This window comes from Danio rerio, chromosome 8 (genome assembly GCF_049306965.1).
Source record: "Danio rerio strain Tuebingen ecotype United States chromosome 8, GRCz12tu, whole genome shotgun sequence".
In the NCBI taxonomy this organism is placed as follows: Eukaryota; Metazoa; Chordata; class Actinopteri; order Cypriniformes; family Danionidae; genus Danio; species Danio rerio.
Genome location: NC_133183.1, coordinates 4,335,152 through 4,362,500, shown reverse-complemented (window position 1 = coordinate 4,362,500; position 27,349 = coordinate 4,335,152). Strand labels below are relative to the sequence as shown.

Below are 27,349 nucleotides of genomic sequence, written 5' to 3'. Positions count from 1 at the left end.
TAGATAGATAGATAGATAGATAGATAGATAGATAGGCAGGCAGACAGACAGACAGACAGACAGACAGACAGACAGACAGACAGACAGACAGACAGACAGACAGACAGACAGACAGATAGATAGATAGATAGATAGATAGATAGATAGATAGATAGATAGATAGATAGATGAAAACAGATGAAATGATAGAAAGATGGATGGATGAAATAGCTTAAATCTAAATGAACACATGATAAACTCATCAGAATCATGCACACTCACACACACACACACACACGCACACACATACGCACACATTGAGTACTAGCACCCTCTATCGAGCACTAACGTCAGTTCACTGCAGTTGTGCAAAGTTTTACCATTATAAATATGAATTGTATGGTAATATATATTGATGATAATGTTTAATGGTAAGAAAATAAATGATAATAAACACACAATAATTTAATAATTTATTTATAAAAATAAAAACACATGCATATGGGACTGTTAAAGTATGGCTATTACAAAAAGTACCATGACATAAGCATGTTATTAGACATGTCCACATGAAACATGAACTATTTAGGACATTACAATGAATGGAAAATAAAAATAATAATAAAAACAGTTAATTTATAATATAATATAATATAACATAATATAATATAATCGTTTTAATAGATAAAGCACATTCACGTTGCATTTAAAAATAAATGTAAATAACTGAATGAACATTGAATTGCATAAATTGTATGCTACACTAACCAAAAAAGGTTCTTTTGGATTTGGCAAAATGCAATATTTTAGTTTACATTGCAATGTTATACAATGAAAAACTAAAGCACATTCACATATTGGTAATGCAGTGTTACTCTTTTAATAAATGTAATTGAGAATTAATTTAAATCACCTTTTTTTGTTTAAAAATATGCATTAAAGTGACTTGGTATTGGCCATAGCATCATCAGTGCGATACAACCAGTCTGTATTGTACAGTGAGCAGCATACATGAATATACAATCTCTTTTTTAAATTAATACTGTCTATTGGATGTTATAAAATATGATATTTGTCCGGGTGCTCCGGTTTCCCCCACAGTCCAACGACATGCGGTACAGGTGAATTGGGTAGGCTAAATTGTCCGTAGTGTATGAGTGTGTATGTGGAAGAATGTGTGTGGATGTTTCCCAGAGATGGGTTGCGGCTGGAAGGGCATTCGCTGCGTAAAAAAACATTCTCTATAAGTTGGCAGTTCATTCCGCTGTGGCGACCACGGATTAATGAAGGGACTAAGCCGACAAGAAAATGAATGAATAGAGTAGTCAGAAAACTAATCTAAAAAAACAAAAACATGATAAAAAATAAGTAGACCCAAATAAATTACAAAAAAAAAAAATTCTGTAAGAGGAAAAATCAAGTGAACGATAAAAAAAAAAAAATATATATATATTTAAAATGTTCTTTTTTTATGTACTTTTATATGTATTTGTTTACATGCACCGATGATATGGCCACTTTATTAGGTACACCAGTCCAACTGCTCGTTAATGCAAATTTCTAAACAGCCAATCACATGGCAGCAACTCAATGCATTTAGGCATGTAGACATGGTCAAGACGATCTGACTTTGAACGTGGCATGGTTGCCAGATGGGATGGTCTGAGTATTTCAGAAACTGCTGATCAACTGGAACCATTTCTAGGGTTTACAGAGAATGGTCTGAAAAAGAGAAAATATCAAAACAAATGCCTTGTTGATGCCAGAGGAGAATGGCCAGACTGGTTCTAGCTGATAGAAAGGCAACAATAAATCAAATAAGCACTCGTTACAACTGAGGTCTGCAGAAGAGCATCTCTGAACACACAACACGTCAAACCTTGAGGCAGATGGGCTACAGCAGCAGAAGACCACACCGGGTGCCGCTCCTGTCAGCTAAGAACAGGAAACTGAGGCTACAATTCACACAGACTCACCAAAACTGGACAATAGAAGATTGGAGAAACGTTGCCTGCTCTGATGAGTCTCCATTTCTGCGTCACATTCAGATGGTCGGGTCAGAATTTGGCATCAACAACATGAAAGCATGAATCCGTCCTACTTTGTATCAATGGTTCAGGCTGGTGGTGGTGTAATGGTGTGGCGCATATTTTCTTGGATACTTTGGGTCCATTAGTACTAATTGAGCATCGTGTCAACACCACAGCCTACCTGAGTATTGTTGCTGACCATGTCCATCCCTTTATGACCACAGATACCCATCTTCTGATGGCTACTTCCAGCAGGATAACGCACCATGTCATAAAGCGTGACTCATCTCAGACTGATTTCTTGAAACTGACAATGAGTTCACTGTACTAAATTGGCCTCCACAGTCACCAGGTCTCAATCCAATAGAGCAGCTTTGGGATGTGGTGACACAGAAGATTCACATCATGGATGTGCAGCCAACAAATCTGCAGCAACTGTGTGATGCTATCATGTCAATGTGGAGCAAAATCTCTGAGGAATATTTCCAGTACCTTGTTGAATCTATTACACAAAGAATAAAAGCAGTTATTTAAGCAAAAGTGGGTAAAACCCGGTACTAGTAAGGTGTACCTAATAAACTGGCCATATATATTCACTGAGAAATGGATAAAAATAAGTATTTTCAAAGGGGGTGTATTCATTTACAGTAATAAAGTCGGAATTATTAGCCCTCCTGAATTATCAGCCCGCCTGTGTATTTATACACAGAGAAGATTTTTTTCAACACATTTCCAAACATAATAGTTTTAGTAACTCATTTCTTAAAACTGACTGCTATTGACTACATATTTTTCAAGATACAAGTATTCAGTGACATTTAAAAGTAATAATTAATTAGGTTAAAGTTAGGGAAATTAAGCAAGTCATTGTATAACGAGGGTTTGTTCTGTAGACGATTGAAAATAAATATTGCTTAAGGGGGCTAATAATATTGACCTAAAAATTGTATTTAAAAAAAATTAAAAACTGCTTTTATTCTAGCCGAAACAAAACAAATAAGACTTTCTTCAGAAGGAAAAATATTATTGTAAATACTATGAAAATTTCCTTGCTCTGTTAAACGTCATTTAGGAAATATTTAAAAAGAAATTCACCGGAGGGCGAACAATTTTGACTTCTGAGCACTGTATAGATTGCACTGCTGTTAGAGGGACTCTACATTTGAGATGTTTGTACAGAGAAACACATTGAAAAAACATGTGCGTTCGTGTAGGATGAACCAAACAGGGCAAACGATAACCCCGACTGTGCCACAGAGCATCAAAGGTGGTGTGTGTGTGCTTGTGCGTGCGTGTGTGTGTGTGGACCTGCTGTCAGACGGGTGAATTATTTATCAGAGTGTTCCGCCTCCAATCTGTTTGGGCGACAGGAATGGATACGTGTGTTAAAACAAACAGAAGTTGAGATTTGTTCATGTCTGTTGTCCAGGCTGTGATGGTGTGATGGGGAGGGGGGACGAAACCCTTCACTGGTCAACATTGAACCACATCAAAGCCCAGCGGAGATGTACACATACGCACACACTGGAGACCCTCTGGAGCGCATTAACACAGCCTGGCCATCTACACCACAACACTGCTGTCCTACAGTGGAGATGTGGACTCTGCTGATGATTTTAGTGCTGATGAATTACAGACAAACACAACCAGGAGTAACATATTGATATCATTTAAATGCGCACAGTAGACCAATCTGTTACTTGAGTAAAAGGGCAGGTATCCTATGTAGACGTAGAAAGTAATAGATTTTGGTTACTCTTTATTTTGATGGTCTGTTTGTTGAATTTAAGGTACATTGCATCTATATGCCAACTAATTCTCATTGGATTATACGTAGGCTGTTACTGTTGGGGTTATACTTGCAAAGTTTCTTATGGTCAGTTAAATGTTTGTTGAAGGATCAGTATCAACAAATATTAAGCAGACAGTTTACTAATACTCAAATGGACCATCAAAATACAGTGTTACTTAGATAATTGATTTGCTTAAGTGTACCAGTAGACTAGAGTGGAACGGAACAGAATAGAAAGCTTTAATGTCATTGTGAAGATATAACTTCCGCTTAAAATGCTAAAAGATATACACTCACCGGCCACTTTATTAGGTACACCTTACTGGAGATTTTGCTCCATATTGAAAGGATAACATGATAGAGTGAATCTCCCGTTCCAACACAACCTAAAGGTGCTCTATTGGATTGAGCCCTGGTGACTGTGGAGATCATTTGAGTACAGTGAACTCATTGTCATGTTCTATAGATAGATAGATAGATAGATAGATAGATAGATAGATAGATAGATAGATAGATAGATAGATAGATAGATAGATAGATAGATAGATAGATAGACACAGTTTGAAGATAGATAGATAGATAGATAGATAGATAGATAGATAGATAGATAGATAGATAGATAGATAGATAGATAGATAGATAGATAGATAGATAGATAGATAGATAGATAGATAGATAGACACAGTTTGAAAATAGATAGATAGATAGATAGATAGATAGATAGATAGATAGATAGATAGATGATAGATAGATAGATAGATAGATAGATAGATAGATAGATAGATAGATAGATAGATAGATAGATAGATAGATAGATAGATAGACACAGTTTGAAAATAGATAGATAGATAGATAGATAGAAAGATAGATAGATAGATAGATAGATAGATAGATAGATAGATAGATAGATAGATAGATAGATAGATAGATAGATAGATAGATAGATAGATAGATAGATAGATAGATAGATAGATAGATAGACACAGTTTGAAAATAGATAGATAGATAGATAGATAGATAGATAGATAGATAGATAGATAGATAGATAGATAGATAGATAGATAGATAGATAGATAGATAGATAGATAGATAGATAGATAGATAGACACAGTTTGAAAATAGATAGATAGATAGATAGATAGATAGATAGATAGATGGATAGATGGATAGATAGATAGATAGATAGATAGATAGATAGATAGATAGATAGATAGATAGATAGATAGATAGATAGATAGATAGATAGGTTCTTTCTTTTGTTGAACACAAAATAAATTATTTTGAGAAATGTTGCAAACCTATAACCATAGACTTCCATTGTTTTTCCTACTATGGAAGTCAATGGTTACAGGTTTTCAGCTATCTTCAAAATATCTTCTTTTGTGTTTAATAGAAGAAAGCAAAGGTTTAAAACCACTCAGGGTTGAGTAAATAAAAAAATAAATTTCTTTTTTGTGTGTGAACTGTCCCTTTAAATGTGACCTGAACATCCCGCAGCTCAGATGAGGTGTTCAGAGAGCCTCGTGTGGCCACAGGTGTGTGGGACGGCCTCTATTCATGATTGATGTGCTGTAGGTGGGCTGACAGCGGTTCTCCGTATGCCCTGTCATATGGCAGAGGTTTGGTGTTGGCTCGGCTGTAAAGATAAGAGCTGTCACTCTCAAATGCTTGAGGATTTCCTGATGTCTTCATAACACACCTGTCAGGGGTTTTTTGAGGTCTGAGCAGGAGCATTTCAACTGTGTTGGTGATTTTACCTGCTCATAGCTTGTTATTTGTAAGAACAACAGTGAGTAAAATCTTCTGGTAAAGCTGTGATTAATTTAAAATGTCGATGTTAGTTTCAGGCATGACGGCTCAGTCCCCTCACAGCAAGAAGATTGCTGGTTCGAATCCCAGCAGGGTCAGTTGGCTTTTCTGTGTGGAGTGTGCATGTTCTCCTCATGTTGGTGTGGGTTTCCTCCGGGTGCTTCGATTTCCCCCACAGTCCAATGACATGTGCTATAGGTGTATCGAATAAACTAAATAGTCCGTAGTGTATAGCTGCGTCCCAAATCGCATACTTATGCACTATTCTACGCCATTTTGTAGTATAAATAGTGTAAATAGTGTGTTCACACTGAAAACTATAAAAATAATAAGTGCACTTTAATTTCCCGGATGATGCACTCATTCAGCCGCTAAAATGAAGGGAGGAATGATGGACACTTCACGCACTCAACGACCGCAGGTTTGCTTACGTAGCGGAAGAGGCGGAGCTATCAGGCGCACATGTTGAATAACTTTATTTATTTTGGATGGTGAGAACAAAATTCTCCTACGAGAGTGATTATAGCGCCTCCCGATGGTGAATGCGGCAACACTCATGGCAGGTATTATTTGATAATTCGGTCGTTTATTTCACTGATTTGGCGACCGTCAAACGTCATCAGGAAAACGGTTTGAATTTCCGCTTAGTAAAAAAACATTAGTGTGCCATTTGGGACGCCACTACATACATATACTATCCTGTTGAGTGTGTAAGTGCATAAGTACATAGTGCATGAGTGCATAGTGTATAGTGTGCCATTTGGGACGCAGCTTATGAGTGTTTATATCAGTAAGAGTGTATGGTTGTTTCCTACATGCTAATATATATGTAGTTATCTCTTTATGCCAGTTCTTTCAAACTTCATAAAACTACTTCATTTATTTAAACTTTAAAACTACTTCAGTCTTTCAGACGAGGCTTTCTCACGCCAACATAAAGTTGTCTACGAAATGTACTTTTTGAGTAATAAATTTAGTATATTTATAGTATATATTTATATTAGTTTTAATTAGTATATTTAAATCAAATATCAATATAAACTAGATGATTAAAGTGCGACAAGCTTTAAGGCTGGCTTGAGAAAGCCTGTTGGTGATAGTTTATTTAACTTAATACAGATTGAAAAAGTGTAGGCAGGCAGGTAGGTAGGTAGGTAGGTAGGTAGGTAGAGTTTGAAAAAAGATAGATAGATAGATAGATAGATAGATAGATAGATAGATAGACAGACAGACAGACAGACAGACAGACAGACAGACAGACAGATAGATGATAGATAGATAGATAGATAGATAGATAGATAGATAGATAGATAGATAGATAGATAGATAGATAGATAGATAGATAGATAGATAGATAGATAAAGTCACACAACCAGCGATCGTTTTCCAGAGGTCGCTGGTTCTCACACAAACTTCAGGACTACACTTCCGCATTTCCTGGACTACATTTTCATACATGCACTGCTCCCAGACACCCATGCTCACACATCTATTCTGATTACAATCACCAGCTGTACCTTGTCACAGACCGATAACCTACCATACATAAGCCACTCATGAACTCATCCAGGTTGCCGAGTCTTGTTATTTGTTTCAGTTGCATTACAAAGCGTTTCTCCCTGTCTTGTTTCTCCGTGTTAGACCCTAGCCTTGTTTACCTTTGTTCTCCTGTTTAGCCGCCTGCCTTTTGACCTGTTGCCTGTTTATACCGACTACGATTCTGGACTGCCTTAACATACCCGTTTGACCTAATTGATCTTTGCTTGCCTGACGCTGAATAAACCTGCATATTGGATCTTACCTCCTGTTTTCTCTGTCATCCATCCCGTCGTTATAGATAGATAAATAGATAGATAGATAGATAGATAGATAGATAGATAGATAGATAGATAGATAGATAGATAGATAGATAGATAGATAGATAGATAGATAGATAGATAGATAGATAGATAGATAGATAGATAGATAGACGGACAAATAGATACTTTTTAAACTACTTCAATTATTTAAACTTTAAAACTATACATTGTCAGATGAGGCTTTCTCACGCCACAATAATGTTTGTCTATGAGCTTTACTTTTCTAGTTATATATTAATATAACTGCATGTATTTATAGTACATATTTATTTGGTTTTAATTAGTATATTTAAATCAAATATCAATATAAATAAATCTTCCAAAACTCTTGGTCACTATACTTTTCAACCTCAAAAAGAGAGAGAGAGAGAGAGAGAGAGAGAGGGAGGCTGAGTGAGTGAGTGAGTTTCAAAAGAAAAAATTCAAAGATGGACTGAAACATTTGTGCAGATGTAATTTATTGAAAAAGCCTGAATTGCTGTCAGGTTTAACGTGTTTTTAATTTAGAGACATTTGCTCGCGCTGATTAACCGTGCTGTTTTCCCGCTCGAGCTGTCAGTGCGGAGTGATCCTCACAGCCTGTCACGAGCTCTGATGGTTACCGGCTGCTTATTGGGTGTTTGACTGTAAGATCCGTCGCTGGCTGACGTTTGACCTCCTGCTAACTTTGCGCAGAGGAAGTCCAGCCCTGTGGAAATCCTTCAGCTCGGCGTCTTTGAAACTTTAGCACTCCACTTCTCTCTGTTGTGTCTCTCTCTGAGTCCCCCCACCCCCACCCCCCTTAACAAAAAAACTTTGCCTGTCATCGAGTATCTCTCTCTCTCTCTCTCTCTCTCTCTCTCTCTCTCTCTCTCTCTGTTTCAGTTCATGAAAAATTATGACAATGTTTCAAAGCATTTACAAAGGTTCTTTATAAAAAGAACATCTATACAGTTGAAGTCAAAATTAATTAGCCCTCCTGTACATAATATTTGACAAGACATTTTTCAAGATACTAATACTCAGCTTAAAGTGACATTTAAAGGCTTTACTAGGGTAATTAGGTTAACTATGCAAGTCATTGTCTAACAGTGGTTTGTTCTGTAGACAATCGAAAGTAAATATAGCTTAAAGGGGCTAATAATATTGACCATGAAACAGTTTTTTTTTTTTAAACTGCTTTTATTTATAGCTGACATAAAACAAATAAGACTTTCTTCCGAAGAAAAAAAAATATAGGAAATACTGTGGAAAAATTCCAAAGTCCAAAATGTGCAGGGTTAATAATGCAAAGGTTAGTGTATACTCCATTTAGCCGGCTTTGCGATTTTGATTGTTTGGCGCCGTCTTGTGACTGAACAGTGCACAGCTTAGTGTATACGCCATTAGCTGTTTTCGTTTCTGTCAGCTTTGTGTTCTTGGCTGTTTGGCGCCATCTTGTGACTAAATAATGTGCAGGTTAGTGTATAATCCATCAGCTGTTTTAGCTTCTGTCACCTTAGTGTCTTTGACTGTTTGGCGCCATATTCTGTCTGAATAATGCTCAGGTTAGTGCATACTCCATCGGCTGTTTTCATTTCTGTCACCTTCCTGTTTTTGACTGTTTGGCCCCATATTCTGTATGAATAATGCGCAGGTTAGTGTATACTCCATCAGCTGTTTTTGCTTCTGTCAGTTTGTGTTGTTGGCTGTTTAGTGCCATCTTGTTACTTAATAAGGCACAGGTTAGTGTATACGCCATCAGCTGCTTTTGTTTCTGTCAGATTTATGCTTTTGACTGTTTAGTGCATTCTAGTGTTGGAATAATGTTCAGGTTAGTGTATACTCCATTGAGCTGGTTTTGTTTCTGTCACCTTTGTGTTTTGGACTATATATTTTTGTGCTCTTACATATAAGATCAATGACAAGACTATTATCTATCTATCTATCTATCTATCTATCTATCTATCTATCTATCTATCTATCTATCTATCTATCTATCTATCTATCTATCTATCTATCTATCTATCTATCTATCTATCTATCTATCTATCTATCTATCTATCTATCTATCTATCTATCTATCTATCTATATACGTGTCATCATAAAGGAAGCCCAGTCCACTAGTGACCATCTCTCCCTCATTAGAATAGGACATTAGTCTTGTTTTTTAATCTGCCACTATGCTGACACACAGACATTTGCAGCTCCGCCCACTTTTGAAAAGAGCACAATCTTACTTGAATTTAAAGCGACAGTCACCAAAACACCACAATTAGGATCATAGCCTAAAAGCATCCGTTACAAAGAGTTCGAAAATATTATTTGTGTGGTATTTTGAGCAAATACAAACTCTACATCAGGACATCAGAGCCTATTATTTTACATCTTGTAAAAATGGGCATAATAGGTCCCCTTTGAATGGTGTGGTGGAATTTTTTATTTTCATGTGAGGAGATGTTCACAGTCATTGCACAATTTTTGACTGTTTGGTGCCATCTTCTGTCTGAATAATGCACAGGCTAGTGTATACTCCATCAGCTGTTTTCACTTCTGTCAGCTTTGTGTTCTTGGCTGTTTGGCACTATCTTGTGACTTAATAATGCACATACCTCATCAGCTGTTTTCTGTCAGCCTTGCGTCTTTGACTGTTTGGCGCCATCTTTTGACTGAAAAATGCACAGGTTAGTGTATACTCCCTCAGTTGATTTGTTTCTGTCAGTTTTATGCTTTTGACTGTTTGGTGCCATCTTGTGACTTAATGCATAGGTTAGTGTATACTCCATTCAGCTGGTTTTGTTTCTGTCACCCTTGTTTTTTTTGTACTATGTATTTTTGTGTCAAGTAATTGTGTAATAAATACAATAAAAAAAAACATCCAAGATGATTGTTTTTGCATAATAAACCATTCAGTTGATTTTGCATTGGGCTAACAATAAGCCTGTCTGGCTTTATTCAGAGATAACAACCTCCTGGATGTACTTTAACCCTAACATAAAGATTTTTTTTTAAAAAGTGCAGATTTTCTCTCTTTCACACTGGCACATGTTTTTGAGCTCCAGAGGAGGCTGCAGCTGGTCAGGGAAGAGCCTGTGTTGCGCTGCTCTCGGCTGGGCTCTGCAGGGGGGCTGAGGAGGGGCTCTGGATCTCACTGAAAGAGAAAAAGAAAGAGATCAAGGATAAAATGAAAAGAGAAATCTGTGATCCCCCTGGCACCTCCTCCCCCGGCCTTGTCTCTTTTTTTTTTCTTCTGCCGTTTCTCTGGTCTTCTGTTCACTTTAAGCGGACGCTCAATGTTAGACTTGGTGTCAGGTGCACTCAGACTGCAGTGAAAATGATTTAACAACTGTATTGATTTCTGATTCACTTGTGTGTCACTGTTACTGCCTCTACTGAGGAGCTTTAGATGATATATTTAGATGACTTTGAGATGATTTTCAATTATAGTTAAGCTTATTGTCATTGTGGAGAGGGCAGGAGAAAGGCACCTAACCATTAAATATGCATACACTTATATATGTATGCATATGTATAGTATATATAATATAAAATAATTAAATAATTATTAAAAAAATAATTAAATAAGGTTTAAAAACTACATACCTGAAGCCAACTTAAAAATAAGAAATGTAATTAAATAAGTAGTAATTAGGGCTGCATGATATTGAAGCACAGACATTGCAATATTTTCATTCACTGCAATATATATTGTAATATAAATGCAATTTCACCAGTTGACTTAAAAAGGTTGTAAAGAATTCATAGTTTTAAATCAATTGCGGTGATTTTGGCATGTTGACATCGTCAAGAGGATCTGCTGCAGTTCAAACCTAGCCTCAGAATGGGAAAGAAAGGTGATTTAAGTAACTTTGAATGTGACATGTTTGTTGGTGCCAAACCGGCTGGTCTGAATATTTCAGAAACTACTGATCTACTGGGATTTTCACGCACAACTGTCTCTAGGGTTTACAGAGAATGGTCTGAAAAAGAGAAAATATCAAAACAAATGCCTTGTTGATGCCAGAGGAGAATGGCCAGACTGGTTCCAGCTGATAGAAAGGCAACAGGAACTCAAATAAGCACTCGTTACAACCGAGGTCTGCAGAAGAGCATCTCTGAACACACAACACATCCAACCTTGAGGCGGATGAGCTACAGCAGCAGAAGACCACAACGGGTGCCGCTCCTGTCAGCTAAGAACAGGAAACTGAGGCTACAATTCACACAGGCTCACCAAAACTGGACAATAGAAGATTGGAGAAACGTTGCCTGCTCTGATGAGTCTCCATTTCTGCTGCCACATTCAGATGCTCGGGTCAGAATTTGGCATAAACAACATGAAAGCATGGATCCAACCTGCCTTGTATCAACAGTTCAGGCTGGTGGTGGTGGTGTGATGGTGTGGGGGAGATTTTCTTGGCACACTTTGGGTTCATTAGTACCAATTGAGCATCGTGTCAACACCACAGCCTACCTGAGTATTGATGCTGACCATGTCCATCCCTTTATGACCACAGCGTACCCATTTTCTGATGGCTACTTCCAGGAGAATAACACACCACGTCAAAGAGCGTAAATCAATCAGACTGGTTTCTTGAACATGACAATGAGTTCACTGTACTCAAATGGCCTCCACAGTCACCAGGCTCAATCCAATAGAGCAGCTTTGGGATGTGTTGGAACGGGAGATTCACATCATAGTTGTGCAGCCAACGAATCTGCAGCAACTGCGTGATACTATCATCTCAATATGGACTAAAATCTCAGTGGAATAGTTCCAGTAGCTTGCTGAATCTACGCCATGAAGGATTAAGGCAGTTCTGAAGGCCAAAAGGGGGTCCGACCCAGTACTAGTAAGGTGTACCTAATAAAGTGGCCGGTGAGTGTATATCTGTAGGCATATTTTTTTAAAAACTGAAATTAATAAAATGAGTAACACTAAACATGGTTAAAGCTTTACTTAATAAAAAAAAAGCTGTAAAATATAAAATCTACAATATCATCTCACTCATATTGTAGTATCAAAAGATCATGTACAGAAAATGGAATTATGTATAATGCAATAAGATCATGTACATAAAACAATTTTCAATAAATGATGTATAGCTCCAGCAGTGCAGTATGATGTTGAACCACAGTGCCATGGGTTTGATTCCCATGAAATGCATAAAATGATCAAATGCAAAGTTACATAGGATTAAAGCATCTGCCCACTGCATATAATAAATTCATATAGCGTGCGCAGAACATGCACATTTTAATTCACTATGCGGAAGTCTCTTCTTGTGAACACAGATACAGCACACATAACTGTATTAAGTTATTAAAAAATGCTATATTTTGTGCTCTTGTTATACTCTACAGCATTTCCCTAATGGGAATACTGTAAACGGAATCTGAGCACTGGATTGCAACTGCTGTTTCCCATTTCCAGTTTTATCGTTTTTACTTTTCAGTTCCAGGTTTCTGTTTCAAACTGTTGTGCATTTGCATTTAAGGCTTTTAGCAGACTCTGTTACACTGAGCGACTTGTATGTTAAGACCACCGTGATCAACAGCTGTGGAGCATGTCATTTACACTGCATTTGAGTGCATTTAAGTCAGACAAAAATGCAAAGGAACTTCATGTAACTCTGTAAAGATAAAGATACAGTTGAAACCAGAAGTTTACATACACTCTAAAAAATTAACATAACTATTTTTAAAAAAAATGTCTGATGGTAAATCATACTAAACGTTTACTATTTTAGGTCCGTTAGGATTACCTAAATGATTTAAATTTGCTAAATGCCAGAATAATGAGAGAATTTTTTATTAATTTCTAAACAGTCAAAAGTTTAGATATATTTTCTTGTTTTTTAATAGCTTTGCTTTTCAAACTGTATAATTTTGGTCAAAAGGTTTAGGTATTTTTCCACAAGCTTTTCACAATTTTGGAATTTTGGCCCATTCCTCCTGACAGAATTGGTGTAACTGAGTCAGATTTGCTGAGCTTTTTCAACTCTGCCCACAAGATTTCTATAGGATTGAGATCAGGGCTTTGTGATGGCCACTCCAAAACATTCACTCTGTTGTCCTTAAAGCACATTTTACAGTTTTTCTTAGTTGTTTACACACAATTACTTGTACTACAGACACAATTTCTACAACATGTAACTGATGCACCAACCCCCTGAACCAATTCTGCTAAACTACAAGCACAATTCCTGCTTTACACTCAAATTGCAGGTTTGAAACACACTTTTTTTCAAAACACTACACACAATTCTCTGCATTTTACACAATTTTCATGCTGAAAATCTTTTGTTTTCACAAGGAACACACTGTCATTCAGAATTGTAAAGTCAGTTGCCTTACTTTGCATACTAACTCATCACATGAGTAAACACTTGTCTCACAGAATTTCAATTTAGAAATCAGAGCTCATCTGGATCATAACTGGTTCACTTCCCACCCACAATTTTTAGTGGTTTATCTCCCTCCATATTCTCCATTCCTCAAACCTATTGAGGAATTGTTTTTCTGCCTGGAGATGGAAAGTGTATGACCGAAATCCACACACACGTATACCCCTTCTCCAAGCTATAGCAGTTGATGCTTTTCATGGCTGGATTCACCATGCAAGGTGACATTTTCCCAGCTGCTTGGTCAGACCAAAACAGAAAAGAGGATGCAGTATAGCTGTTTTTTTTTTTTTTTTACTGTAACTGTATTCTGTAAATACATCTGTTGATGGTACATGAATACCATGTTATCTGCAACTTTGTGTTGGTTGGGACTAACACTGTGTACACAGTTTTTTGGGGGGAAATACAGCAAAATATATTTGGTATTTGTGCGTTTTGTATAAAACAATATTCTGATATATTTTACAGTGCACTTCTGTAGGCCTATGTACTGTCTGTCTATAGTAAGTTTAACACTGAACAAAAAAGGGTGACAGTAAGTCATTATGATGAATGGTCATAGTGTTTTACATTAAGCACATCAGTGTTTAATTGATCTTATAATTGTCTATTGATGTGATGGCTTGTGTGTGTGTGTCATTTGAAAACAAAATACCATTTTGTGAAGAAATCACATTGTTTTGAATGTAGAGTTTCATTTTGCAGAAGAATTGAAGAGTTTTGCCCAATGTGTATGTGTGTGTTTTGTGTGTAGAGTTCTGACAATATGAGACCTGCTTACAGAAAATGTGTGTAAACAATTGGAAAAAACTGTAACTAATTTGGCAGTATGCTTGGGGTCATGGTCTGTTTGGAAGACCCATTTGTGGCCAAGTTTTAACTTCCTGGCTGATGTCTTGAGATGTTGCTTCAGTATTTCTACATAATGTTCTGTCTTCATGATGCCATCTATACTGTGAAGTGGACCAGTCCCTCCTGCAGCAAAACAGCCCCACAACATGATGCTGCCGCCCCCATACTTCACAGTTGGATGGTGTTAGGCTTGTAAGCTTTCCCCTTTGTCCTCCAAATGTAACACTGGCCATTATGGCCAAACACTTCAATCTTAGCTCCATCAGAGCACAGGACATGTCTCCAAACATTAGTCTTTTCCCCAGTGTAATTTAGCAAATTATAATCTGGCTTTTCTGTTGATTCTGGCTTGTTGATTTTCCCATGTTGTCACACAAGGAAGCAGTGTTTGAGGTTTTCCTTCAATACTATTCTACAGTTGTGTCTCCAATTAACTCAAATGTCGTCAATTAGCCAATCAGAAACCTCCAAAACCTTGACACAATCATCTGAGCTTTTTCAGAGGCAGAATAATCCTATTGTATGTAAACTTGACTTGCAAGAAACGTTATAACAGTTTCTCAAAAACTTTCTCTCTCATTATTCTGCTATTAGATTTGGGTTGTTCGAAAGTCCTACCCCTCACTAACAAATGTCCAAAATTTGTCCTATAGATGAGCTCATTTGTCTTATTTTCACTGCTATGCCATAATAAATAGGCCTTTGCCTTTCATATGAGCCACTTCTGATACCAAATGATCAACTAGAAGTCAAGTTATTATTTGTTGTTCCTAAAACTTGAATAGGCGACAGGACTTCTGTCAGGTAGTGTACATTCTTATTGTAAAGCATTACCCAGAATTAAGTGTTGCAATTCTCCAGCATCAGAAACAGCAAAACACATTTCCAGCATTCCCAGTGAGATGGGCAGCAGGAATCTGGCAGCGGTTTAACATTGTTATCAGTCCGTGCGCTATTTACCTAATGCCTTTCGGTGTAATTGGATTACATGATCCCGCTTGTCAGCCCAGGTGTGTTATGCATCTATTAAATGACTGACGTTTTTATGTAGCGAAGCTGAAAGCGCCGGGTCCTTTTTTTTCTCCACGTTGAGTGAAATCAGGTGTTGGGCTCGATGTGTGAGGGGCCGTAAATGTGCACACAGTAATAACCTTCCCTCTCCTCCGTTTTCACCTCCTTCTTCGCTGCCTCGATCTCTCTCTTTTTTTCTGTCCCTTCCATTTGCAAGGTGTGATATTGCTTTAATTCGGCAGAAACATGTGGAGGGATCTGGAATATCTCTGAGGATTAGTGGAAGAGGGGAAAAACTCAACTTTTTCTCCGGCTCTTTCTGTCCGCTGCCAGACTCGGGCAGCTTGTGTTGTAGAGCAGCAGCGGGGTCTGCTGGGAATGAATGTAGTTAGTGCGACCTTTGACCCCGAGAGCTGTTGACATGGAAGGCGGCCAAGAAGGGCTCTTACAGGACCCTTTTGTTAATCTCATTCATGCCTCGCTTTTGCACAAAAAAGTGTGTGTGTGTGTGTGTGTGTGTGTGGAGGGTGTTGGCAGTTCTACTTGCTGGAATGTGCTTTCTCTCTCTCTCTCTTTATTAATGTCATGTATTGTAATAGGGTATTTTGTATTAAACGTCCTGTTAAAGAAAATCCTTCTTTCTTTCTCTTTCTCTCTCTCTTTCTCTTTTACTCTCTCTCTCTTTATTAATGTCATGTATTATATGAATGTATTGTCAATAAAATGGGGTATTGTGTATTAAAAGTTGGTAACAGCTTATTTATTTATTTTAATGGTCAATATTGCACATTTTGCTGACTAAAAGTTGTATTGCAACTACATGCCAAATAATTCTGTCCTGCCCAAGACCAGTTGCTCACTGAAGCTAAGTAGGGCTGAAAACCGATGTGACAAAAAGTTTTTGAAATTGTTGCAAATTTATAAAAATAAAATAAAAAAAAAACTAAAAAATCACATGTGCATCAGTATTCACAGCCTTTGCTCAAGACTTTGTTGATGCACCTTTGGCAGCGATTACAGCCTCAAGTCTTTCTGAATATGATGCCACAAGCTTGGCACACCTGCCTTTGGGAATTTTTCCCCATTCTTCTTTGCAGTGCCTCTCAAGCTCTATCAGGTTGGATGAGAAGTGACGATGTACAGCCATTTTCAGATCTCTCCAGAGATGTTCAATAGGATTTAGGTCTGGGCTCTGGCTGGGCCACTCAAGGACATTCACCGAGTTGTTGTGAAGCCACTCCATTGATATTTTGGCGGTGTGCTTTGGGTCATTGTCCTGCTGGAAGATGAACCGTCGCCCCAGTCTGAGGTCAAGAGCACTCTGAAGCAGGTGTTCATTCAGGTTTTCATTCAGCTGCATTCATCTTTCCCTCTATCCTGACTAGTCTTCCAGTTCCTGCTGCTGAAAAACATCCCCACAGCATGATGCTGCCACCACCATGCTTCACTGTAGGGATTGTATTAGACTGGTGATGAGCGGAGCCTGGTTTCCTCGAACTGTGACGCCTGGAATTCATTCGGAAGAGTTCAATTTTATTCTCAACAAACCAGAAAATTTAGTTTCTTATGGTCTGAGAGTCCTTCTGATGCCTTTTAACAAATTCCAGATGGGGAGTGGCTTAAGTGGCCTGGCCACTTTACCATACAGGCCTGATTGGTGGATTGCTGCACAGATGGTTGTCCTTCTGTAAGGTTCTCCTCTCTCCACAGAAGAACTCTGGAGCTCAGACAGAGTGACCATCAGGTTATTTATCACCTCCCTGACTAAGGCACTTCTCCCCCGATCACTCAGCTTAGATGGCCTGTCAGCTCTAGGAAGAGTACTGGTGGTTCCAAACAGCTTCCACTTATGGATGATGGAGGCCGCTGTGCTCACAGGAACTTTCAGAGCAGCAGATATTATTCTCTAACCTCCCCCAGCCTTGTACCTCGAGACAATCCTGTCTCGGAGTTCTACAGACAATTCCTTTGTCTTCATGCTTGGTTTGGGCTTTGACATGCACTGTCGACCCTGAGACCTTATATAGACAGGTGTATGCCTTCTCAAATCATGTCCAATCAGCTGAATTGACCACAGGTGAACTCCAATGAAGCTGCTGAAACATCTCAAGCATGATCAGTGGAAACAGAATGTACCTGAGCTCAATTAAGAGCTTCACGGCAACGGCTGTTAATACTGAGGTACATCTGATTTTTTAGCTTTTTATTTTTTTAATAAATTTGAAACAATTTAAAAAACTCTTTTTTCACATTGTCATTATGGGGGATTGTGTGTAGAATGTTGAGGAAATCAATGAATTTAATCCAAGTTGGAATAAGACTGTAACATAAAAACATGTGGAAAAAGTGAAGCGCTATCAATACTTTCCAGATGCACTGTATAATTTAATTATTATAGAATAATGGATAATGTTGAAAGGTTTAAGGATAGTTGGCGTTTAGATGGTAAAATGTTCTGTTATGCAAGATTTTTTATCATTTGTTTTTAATCATGTATTATATAGTTTTGTGTCTATACTGAATTAGAATTATTTCCCAGTACAGGGTTAAAGGTGTAAAACATATGCTGGATAAGTTGGCAGATCATTCCGCTGTGGTGACCCCTGATGAATAAAGAGACTAAGCCGAAGGAAAATAAAAGAATGCATTTGTATTTATTTAGTTTTGTAATATTTTATTATTGTTATCTCTCTCTCGCTCTCTCTCTCTCTCTCTCTCTTTCTCTCTCTCTCTCTCACTTTTTTTTCCCAGGCTTATTTGGAAGAATGGTTGGGCCCTCGACCAGCCCCACAGCTTTATCCCCCACCCTGCCCTTTCAGCTCAATCGACACTGACAGATTCCTGGCCTGGGTTTGCCAACTGGCACATGTGAGTCGAATGAAAGAGTGATGGAAAAAGAGCGAGTCCATCTCCAACGGGTCAGGAACATCGGCCCTCTGTAATCCAAGTGGCCAGAGTGGTGCTTTGAACTCTGTCCTGTTTATTTAAAGGGGACCTATTCTGCCTCCTTTACAAGATGTAAAATCCATCTCTGATGTCTCTAGAGTGTTTGTGTGAAGTTTCTGCTCAAAATACCACACAAAGAGTGTTTTATACGCTTTTGAAACTGACTCTTTTAGGCTATGATCCTAATTGTGGTGTTTTGGTGACTGTCGCTTTAAATTCAAATGAGATTGTGCTCTTTTTAAAAGAGGGCGGGGCTGCACATGCCAGTTTGGGACTTGTGGAGCTGCGCATGGATGGATTTGCTCTTCAGTGTTTGAACTTTCAGTAGTGATAATTAAACCACACTGAACTCAACTCAACTGAACTTATAAAAGTGCTTTTTGCAGAAAAAAGTCCTCTTTAAGGAGATCACCCTAAATCAAAACTTTGTTTTGCATGAACTCATTTTTAACACCATTTAACATTGAGAATACATTTGTATGAAGTTTGCATGTTCCCCCTGGTGCTGCGGTTTCCTGCACAGTCCAAACACATGTGCTAGGAGAATTGAATAAACTAAATTGGGCCTAGTGTATGCGGCTAGCAGAATAGTTAGCGGTTCATTCTGCTGTGGTGACCCCTGATGTATAAAAAACTTATACGAAGGAAAATATTTGAATACTGTAGGTCTTTAAATTGCACTTTAAACTGAAAACTAGTTACTTGTTAAATAACTAGTAAAATTGTATACTGTCATCAAATATATATACAGATGAAGTCAGAATTATTAGCCCTTAGACTTTTTTTTTCCAATTATTTCCCAAATGATATTTAACAGAGCAAGGAAACTTTCGCGTTATGTCTGATAATATTTTTTCTTCTGGAGAAAGTCTTTGGTTTATTTCGTTTTTTTAATTTATTTTTTTTTTTTTTTCATTTTAAGGTTAATTTTATTAGCCCCTTTAAGTTATATATTTTTTTTTTTCGATAGTCTACAGAAAAAAACCGTCATTATACAATAACTTGCAATATACAATAACAATAACTAGTTAACCTAATTAACCTAGTTAAGCCTTTAAATGTCACTTTAAGCTGTATAGAAGTGTCTTGAAAATATCTAGTAATTATTTACTGTAATCATGGCCAAGATAAAATAAATCTTATATAAGTTATATAAGTTAAATAAGTTATTAGAAATGAGTTATTAAAATGATTATGATTAGAAATGTCTTCTCTCTGTTAAACAGAAATTTGGGGAAAAAATAAACAGTGGGGCTGAAAATTCAGGGGACTGATAATATATATATATATATATATATATATATATATATATATATATATATATATATATATATATATATATATATATATATATATTATATATAGTTGGCTTAAAATACCCCAACATATAACCTTATTGTAGGTTATTATAGCACCGTCCCAACTATGGGTTATTTTAACCCAATGCATTTGGTTATTTTGATTAAATGTTATTTTTTTCCATTGTTGTATTACTATTGCTAATATTACTATTCATTGTATAAATATAGCTGTGTAAATAAATTACATGCAGTTTTTAAAAATATTAAAAATGCTTTATTTCCACTACATTTGAAGTTCCAGACAGAGCGTTTTTATCCAATTAATATAGATCGGCTACGAAGTGCATGTTCTTATCATGAATAATTAAGAGTGCGGGTGAAACAGATAGAAAAACACGACACGGAGAGGTAATTTGATTTAAAAAAAAATAAACCAAATAAACTTGAGCTTAAGCTTAAATAAACGTTATAATGCAAAAACATTGCGCTTGTGTATTATTACAACTGTTCTGTGTCAGTTAAATCAGTTGACTGTTGAAATTAAAAATTTTTAACCCAACCATTGGTTTAAATAAATAACTCAACGTTTTTCAGAGTATATATATATATATATATATATATATATATATATATATATATATATATATATATATATATATATATATATATAGACATGTATTTTTTTGGTTAAAAAAGTTTTTTAACTGTTTTCTAAAACATTTTTTTTTTATTTGAATTAATCTTAATTTATTAGAAACGTATTAAAATATCTTCTTTAAATATTTTTATGCATATTGCTTTTGTAAAATGTGAAACTCATAATTACTGATTAAGTGATCTACTTCATTTGTAAAAAGATATACTTTTATTTTTTGTTATAAGGTATTTCCTGTTTAGTCACTTCCTGTTAGTGTTCCTGGCTCTGTGTGAAAGCCATGTCAGACATGTGCTCTCTCGAGCAATCCAAAGCATCCACTTACTATCGTCATAGAGGCAATGCCGTAAGTTCATGTTTTGTACATTAGAAATGTTAAAGCTTTTATGTCAGTGATTATTTTGTCAAAAATACAATGTTTTCTAAGCTTGTTTACTATTGTAATCCCTACTGCAAAGTGAACTGTAATCTGTTTATGTTATGGTCATTTTAAATGCAATTTCAGTCAAAACACAATTCCTGAATACTGTTTTATTATTTTATTGCAGTTTTCACCACAAGTGATAATAAGAAAAGTGACAGTAAATCAGGGCTGTCCAAACTCTGTCCTGGAGGGCCGGTGTAGTGCACAGTTAAGCTCCAACTTTCTTCAACACACCTCCCTGGAAGTTTCTAGTGCACCCAGAAAGAGCTTAACTAGCTTGTTCAGGTGTGTTTAATTGGGGTTGGAACAAAAATATGCAGGATACTGGCCTTCCAGGACCGCGTTTGGACACCCCTGCAGTAAATGATCGACCTTACTACAACTCTGTCTTCATTGGCTATGGTTTAACTTGGTGTGTAGTCAGTTACAACACACTGCGCAACAACACTACAAGAAACTTCATGAATGTCTTTAAGTTTTACTAGCTGAATGCATCTTTATTTTTATTGAAAGTGTTAATATCTTTATTTTTTGTTTTTGCTTATTTTTTATGTGACTCCTTTCACACATATCTTCATTCTTGAGATCCTCCAGACATCCCTAACCTGTAATACGTTTATGGCTTTGCTATGATGACTGTATAGAACAATTACTATGTTTGTAAACATTTAGGATGCACGTGCAGGGAGGCGGCAGAAAAAAACGGGAGCGCCAGCATTTACAGCGAGGGAATGACATCAGATGCGGTGCAGTTTGTTGTTGTCTTAGAAATAAGATATATTGATTACACATTATATATATTATTTACATAATGCTTTCAGCATATTATAACAGCTCGTCACCCAGTGATAAGCACAGTGATTCAGCAAAATTAATGTTAAAGTGAGCGGCGTTCATCTGACAGGTCCAATTGCGATAGCACCCACCCAATGGATATTGGATAAGACGAAATGACCAAGCATCCAGCCCCAAATATACAATCTCATTGAAGCTCCAAGTGATTTTACAAGAGAGCAGTTAAAGAACTACAAGTCTTTGGATGCCAACAATGATGTTCTGTGTGGTCATGTGCAAGAAATAAGGCTCCATGATGACCAGATTCAAAACTATGTAGAGCTAAAAACCGAGATTCTGCTTAGCCAAAGACAAGGAAAGAAGACGGAGTTAATGTTATACAAGGCCTGGGTAATTAATCACCAACACGCAAAACGACTGCATTCTGACAGCAAACTGCACCTGTATGGCAGGATATGTGAAAGAGGTAAAGTCGGTTTTATATTTGCACATTCGGACTTTCTCCTTAACAATAAAATTTTGTTGAAGTATTATTTGCAAACTCTAAATAGCGAAATCTTATTAGCAGCCAATGACTATCAAAGTACAACATGTTCACAGTCAAATAAACTGTTAATGTTGTTTTCAAGTCACACTTGCAGGTTATTTCAGACCGAATATTCAAAGTGCCGTGGTAAACAATATAGCGAGTTTGTCACAAGTTGTAACTGAATGAATGTGTAAATATAAAACCAACTTTACCTTAATAAACGCAACTTTCATGTTTCATTCTTAGCATTCAGTGTCCGCAGTTTAATTCACCATATGTAACTGTTTTTGCTGAAATCATTTCTGCAATCAAAAACGAGTGATGTGTATGATTCAACATAGCGTGAACTGACCTGATATGACATGAGAACTGCAGAGTCCAGTATTTCTAATTAGCTCCTCACTTCATTCAGCTCCCATTTAGCCAAAACCGTCTACAGTCGGTTGTGTATGGTAAAAGTTAAGTTTTCTATTTTTGAACTCGAATTCGGCATTCTACCACACTAATCAACATTTTTCCCATTGCCACCTGTCCTTTTTTTGCAACCAGGGACCCTTGTGACGTCATGTGTGACGTAGGTTGGTAATTAATCTATTCAACATTGATATGGATCTGAAAACGTACCCCTATATACATTTCTGGAGAGCCTCAAATACGTCCCAGGAGCTAGTTTTTGTTTTCGTGAATCCATCAGAGGCCGCTATATATGCATTTTCAGATGTCAAACTTCTCTCGAGAGTGCCATTCGCGCCTGCTGTTCTCATGTAAATCCACCAGAGGCCGCTGTTAATTGACTGACAGACTGATCGATTGACTCGCCCTCCTCCTTCCCTAAAGCCAGCCGATAATGTTTTCAGAAGCATCAATTGACCCGCCCGTTCACTTCCCTAAACCCAACCAACAGTTTTAAAAATCAATCCAGAAAAAGAAAAGCCCTCGCCTGATTTTTACCACGTTTTCAGACTTTACCACATTCTCACCCTGTTATTGACTTGTTCGTTTTATTTTTGGCTTTTTTGTTTTACCTGCTTTCTAGAACCATTCTTTGCCAGACTAGAACCCCATCATTGTGGTCAACTCCTCTCTTAATCTTAAGCCCGCCGACACACATGGTGAGCCACTGGACAAACTGATAACAGTGAAAAAGCCGTCCATATGGAGGTAAGCGGTCAGCTGGTAAGTGCCAAAATGAACGCTGTCTTATCACCCCGTAGAGTTTGTTTTAAAGACTAAATGCAGCCACATATTCCTCTGGCTACTTCATTTGTGATCTCCAGAAATGTATATGGGGCTACGTTTTCAGAATGAGCCTATGGTCATATATTGACCTCCATGTGCTGTTAATGGGGTATATGCTGAAGCATGCTAATAGGACTTTTAATTTGCCAGTAACCTGGGTTAAGCGCTTCCGGCGAATTAAAGGCCAATGCAAAATCCGGCGCGTTTAAGGTCTGTTTTCTTTAAAAATCAGCGATCTCCACTAGCTGAGTGATATCCGATTTAAAGTGGGTCTCAGATTGTACAAGAAGCACTGCATTAAATTACATTTCCCCCACCATATCTTTATAATATGAGCATTTATTTTACCCCAGTGTATTCAATGGAGCTTCTGCGCTAGCCTGCCGATTCTGACGGGCGCGTGCGAGTAAACGGCTTTTTGTCTCGTTTTACACTTGAGCAACTAAATAAATGCTAAAGTTTATTTAACTGAATGTATTTTAATGACATTACAACATCGATGCTGTATAAGGAACCGTATAAAATGGAAAAAAGTTCACAATAACAGGTCACCGGAAGTGTATCAGCATGGGAACAGCACTAGCTCGGCATATACCCTATTTGACTCCTGTGTGCTGATAATCACAGCTCTCGGGTTCATTCATGCATTAGTAACGCAAACAGCAAATGCAAACAACCCATAGAGTGAATGTCACGCTCCATTTGCTCGCACTGCGTCTTTATTCTTCACCTATAGAGTCACAGTGGTTTCACTCAGGTCCAGCTGGGTGAATTAACATGGTCCCAGGCTACAGATTATATAGCAGGTTAACCACTGAAAGAGATGTGAAGCGTTCAGGAAAAAATCAATCAAGATTAACCCAGTCGTCTCTCAGTGGAGCACAGAGAAGCTCCTCGGGGGTTAAAGCCAATCCAGAGACAGAAAATAAATACACTGTGTTTGAGGAAATGTGCAAACTAAAGCCTGTTCCGCTGCCTTCAGCTGGAGGCATTTACTGTATCTGTCTCTTCAGGTCACTTAAAAAAAATGCTCTTTTTAACCTAACGCTGGGCAAAATATGGACAAACCCAAAAATTGGGTTTAAAAAATGTCATTTAGATTTAAAGGTGACCTATTATGCCCATTTTTACAAGATGTAAAATAAGTCTGATGTCGCTAGAGAGTGTGTGTGTGTGGAGTCTCTGCTCAAAATACAACACATAATGATTTATAACTCTTTAAAACTGACTTTATTAGCTTCTAGCATGTTTTAGCATGATATTAGCATAAATTAGCATGCTTCTAATAATAATAATAATTCCTTACATTTATGTAGCGCTTTTCTGGGCACTCAAAGCGCTTTACACATAGGGGGGAATCTCCTCATCCACCACCAGTGTGCAGCATCCACCTTGATGACGTGACAGCAGCCATTTTGCGCCAAACCGCACACCACACCAGCTGATTCGTGGAGAGGAGACAGAGTTATGAAGCCAAGGGGTTAGACAACAGAGAGTCGGGACCTCAGTTTAACGTCTCATCCGAAAGACTGTGCTCACTGAGCAGTGTAGAGTCCCTGTCACTATACTGGGGCATTAGGGCCCACACAGACCGCAGGTTGGGTGCTCCATGCTCGCCTCATTAACACCACTTCCAGCAGCAACCATATGGTTTCTCTATGTTGTTAGCATGATTCAAGTATGAATTAACGTTGTTGGCATGATTTTAGCACGTATTGCCATGTTTCTAGTAAACATGTTGTTTGCATTTTACTAGTATGATCTAGCCCGTTGTTAGCATGATAGTATGAATTAACATTCTAGCATGATTCTAGTATGAATTTCCAATTTTGTAGCATGATTTTAGCATAAATTAGCTTGTCGTTAGCATGTTTCTAGTATGAATTAACATGTTGTTAGAATGATTCTAGCATGAATTAATGTGTCGCAATGTTACAGAAGCATTAGTGTGTAAAGGATAACATTTTGGCGATTTAATTTTATTTTTAACTTTGCTTTTAAGCATGTTATTAACATAAATTAGCATCTTGTTAGCATAGTTCTAGCATAAATGATCATGTTACAATGTTTCTAGAATGGATTAGCACATTGTGAGCATGATTCTAGTATGCATTTTTACATTTGTAGCATGATTTTAGCATGAATTAGCATGTTGTTAGCATGTTTCTGGTATGAGTTAGCATTTTGTAGGCATGATTATAGTATGGATTAACATTCTGGCATGTTTTAGGATAAATTAACATGCTTGTAGAATGATTTAGCATGCTGTTAAAATGATAGTATGAATGGCCATGTCATTGGCATGATTCTAGCACATATTAGCATGTTTCTAGCATGAATTAATATGTTGTTGATTAGCAAACCCAACAGTTGGGTTTTAAAAAATGTACTTTAAATTTAATGTAAAAAATTAACCCAAAGCTGAATTATTCTGTACCCATACAGAGTTAGGTGAAAACTACCCAGCATTTTTTAGAGTGTATAGAAAATTAAGGTCATTAAGAATTGTTTTAATATTTTATAAGAATTATTTTTTATTATAATTTATACAAATTATGTATTTATTTATTTTTTTAAAAAGTCTGTAAACAAAATATATTTATGTAAACAAAAAAAATAATTAAACAGAAAAAAGGAGTGTAAAATATATAAAAATTATATTTTAATTTCAACATTTTTGTTTGTTGTAGTGATGTGTGATACCACTGTTTCCTATCCGGCCCAATACCAAGTAAAATGAAGGCGAGTATCGGCAATTCCGATACCGATACTTTGCCCAAAATTACTGTTTGGGAAATTAAAGTAACAAGTAGTGTACAAAAAGTATCACTCACTGAATACGAGACGCATTACGGGTTATACTTGTTTATTGATGAAGAATTATCATACAAAAAAATGAGCCAACTTACAAATTTATTGACAGCATCTGAGCATGTATATCTTAAAACGCCTGCCTGAACATCTTAACAATAAACATTCACACCTTTTAGTTTAGTGACATGTTAATCCGGTCCCCTTGAAGATTTTTAACCTTTTTCCATTACTTTATTATTGTCACAAAAACCCAAGCCCCAAAATACAGCCACATCGCCACATTTTCTCCCTCTGTACCTATGGTGCCTGCCTGCTGCACCTAAGGACTCTGAAAGCGATGTCTGTCTTGCCCCAGCAGCACCTGTGTCTCTCCTTTCCTCCTCTTCTGACCACCTAGTCATGACGTTGTCATATTCTGTCTTGTGATTGGAATGTTTGATTAGGTTTGTGGTATTACAACAGTACCTCGCTGCTTTGTTACACGTGTCACAAACTGCATCATGTGAGTTTATAGAAGTGAAGTAGCTCCACACATAGCTTCGCTTGACGTCACCCAAGTCCAATGACAGTGTGACTGAACATCATGTGCCACGCCAGCGGACTGATTAGCTAGCTAGCATGCTCTGCAGTTGTACAGTGCCATATTACACACAAGACATGGCAGGCGGAAGAACAAGTAGTTCCAACTAAGTTGGCATTATTTAAATAAACTAGGGTAATTGTGGTTACTTTCCGCTGTATTTCTATTTACAATAAACTACACATTTGCTCCAAATTACAAAAATATCGATATTTTGATAAAATAATCGATTCTAAAGCATACAAAGCTGGTATCGGAGATATTAATATTTTAGTATTGATCCGCACATCACTAGTTTGTTGTGGCTCAGTGGTTAGCACAATCGCCTCACAGCAAGAAGGTCACTAGTTCGAGTCTCGGCTGAGTCA

At 37.1% G+C, this 27,349-nt stretch overlaps 2 protein-coding genes across 2 annotated transcripts in view; both read left to right on the top strand.

Annotated features, from left to right (window-relative positions):
• The window catches only part of acaa2 (acetyl-CoA acyltransferase 2), a 654,279-nt gene that overhangs the window by 31,384 nt on the left and 595,546 nt on the right, over positions 1-27,349 (top strand). The gene's annotated exons all lie outside the window — the stretch shown is intronic.
• The window catches only part of LOC137489725 (uncharacterized), a 112,182-nt gene continuing 105,684 nt past the window's right edge, over positions 20,852-27,349 (top strand). Inside the window, exons 1-2 of the mRNA XM_073910018.1 lie at positions 20,852-20,946; positions 23,385-23,524. The gene's annotated coding sequence lies outside the window, so the exon portion shown is untranslated. The remainder of the gene's footprint in view (positions 20,947-23,384; positions 23,525-27,349) is intronic.